Source organism: Lissotriton vulgaris, chromosome 6, assembly GCF_964263255.1.
Source record: "Lissotriton vulgaris chromosome 6, aLisVul1.2, whole genome shotgun sequence".
Taxonomy (NCBI): Eukaryota; Metazoa; Chordata; class Amphibia; order Caudata; family Salamandridae; genus Lissotriton; species Lissotriton vulgaris.
In genome coordinates, this window is record NC_141694.1 from 723,715,959 (window position 1) to 723,717,944 (window position 1,986).

The 1,986-nt window shown below is 40.1% G+C and overlaps 1 non-coding gene across 1 annotated transcript; it reads right to left on the reverse strand.

Annotated features, from left to right (window-relative positions):
• Positions 1-355: 355 nt before the first annotated feature.
• On the reverse strand, positions 356-538 carry LOC147707901 (U2 spliceosomal RNA). The gene has a single exon (XR_015297097.1). It is a non-coding gene; the product is annotated as a U2 spliceosomal RNA (small nuclear RNA).
• Between the last annotated feature and the right edge of the window lie 1,448 nt (positions 539-1,986).

Genomic DNA, 1,986 nt, shown 5'->3' on the forward strand with positions numbered 1-1,986 from the left:
CTCTTTCCTTCTCTACCTCCATCCTGCTCCATCCAGTGAAATGGATCCAAAAATGAATGAAAGTCTGTTGACGGAAAAGCTGTCTTTTTCTGACCTATTTCTCTTTTCAAAGTGCAGCGTCTGGATGGAGAAGGAAAAAACAAAAAGTTCAAGAAAACGTGAATAATGAGTAAATCAATAACGCAAGGCCCATTGGCCGCAAAGTGGAAAATAAATACATAAATAAAGGAAGACACGGTGACCAGTTTGGTTTTATCCTCACGCAAACACAGTAGCGCCACTTTACAGGGTTTGGTAGGGATGCGCTACTTTCGTTTTCTCGTAAATTTTTCAACAGCATTGTTTTCCCCGGGTGGGGAAGTGCACCATTCCTGGAGGTACTGCAATACCAGGTTGATGCGTGGAGTGGACATAGGAAGCTCCTATTCCATCTCCCTGTTCCAAAAATCAATGTAATATATGGTCATCAGATAGCGGACTTATCAGATATTAAACTGATAAGAACAGATTATTTTGTGTGTGTTTTTTTTTAAAGTATCAACTGGCTTTATTTAAAGTTTGACATATTTACAGTTTACCCAATTCAATATGGTGGCAACATTTTGATTTTGCAGACATGATAGAGACGCAGCTCGGACATGTGCAACATTTCCTTCGAGATTTTTGTATTTTCCTATTTGACAAGTTTATTTACTGTCTATGGTTTATAATTATGTCACAATTTATAATTAGAGTTTCATGCTCTGTGAGTGTGCTGTTCTCTGTGTGTGCACTAGCATAAGATATTGATTTTGAGGCAAAAACAAAATCTATTCTGGAGGATGTGTCGCCCTTATCTGACTTCCATGTCATCCCTGTACCTTTGGGGTTGTTGTCTCCATAGAGGTCTATTAAGGAGAGATCTATTGTGAGTTCCATTGGTGTATCCATCATAAAAATATAAAGTGGGTGTGTTTTCTATTGTTGCTTTCTTCAAATCCTTGCCAGAATTGTGTTTCTTGTTGCTGGAGGTCTATTTCTTCTATGCTCCCCAAGAAGGCAGATGACACAAAGAGGATCTCTTCTGTCTGTGGTTGGCGAGGGTTCTTGGAGGTTTCATCTTTGTTTGGAAGGATCGCCATCTCTGAGAGGCTCGATAATGGTTCATAGCGGTTCCTGCTCAGGTTTGTTGGTTTTGCTTCTTCCTTTGTTGGGGGGGGGGGTGTTGGGGGAGATCTTCTGTTTGGTTTTCTGTTTTCTTTTGGTTTCTTCTTGTTCTGCTTTTGCTTTTTCTTCCATCTTCTTTTTTGCTTGTTTTTTTGTTTTCCAATTTTTCCCACTTTGGGTCTGATTTGAAAATTTGAGGTGTTGCATGTAGGTTTTCAGGGTTCGATTCTGTATCTGATTCTTCCTCTTAGATGTTGGATGTTTGTGTAGTTTGTGTGTTTTCTTGGCTCTTCGTTGGTGTTTCCGTCTCACCAGATTATATTTCTTTTCGAGTGGTGGGGAGTTCCTCTTCTTGTGTCTCTGGGACTGAGGAGATGTTGAGAGTAAAGATTTGCATGGGATGTTCTGTTTGCCCATCTTCATGTTGTTCTATTGTTTCCTCATGTTGTTGGTGGTCATTTAGGAAATCCCGTAGTACATCGTCAGTTTCTGCAATACCTGATATTTGACTTGCGTTTGTACCTGTTTGAGTGTTATTGTCTGGTACATTTCTTTCATTCCCTTTATTTGACTTTGTAGTGGCTTTGGGTTGATTGTCTTGGTTGTTCCTATGTTGTTGGGTAGAGAAGGCTTGCTTTTGTGAGGCTGTGGTAGTTGGGAGTATGATTGATTTATAGGATCCATAGTTTATTTTGGGTAGTGTAGGTTCTTTTGTTTGGCTGTTTGTAAGGTCGGAGATTTTGTCTCCCCAAATTGTTTCTTTGTTGCTTGCTGCTGACGCATATGATTTTCTTTTTTCCGGGCAGTTCCAGTAGAGATGGCTCGTCAGACCACACAGGT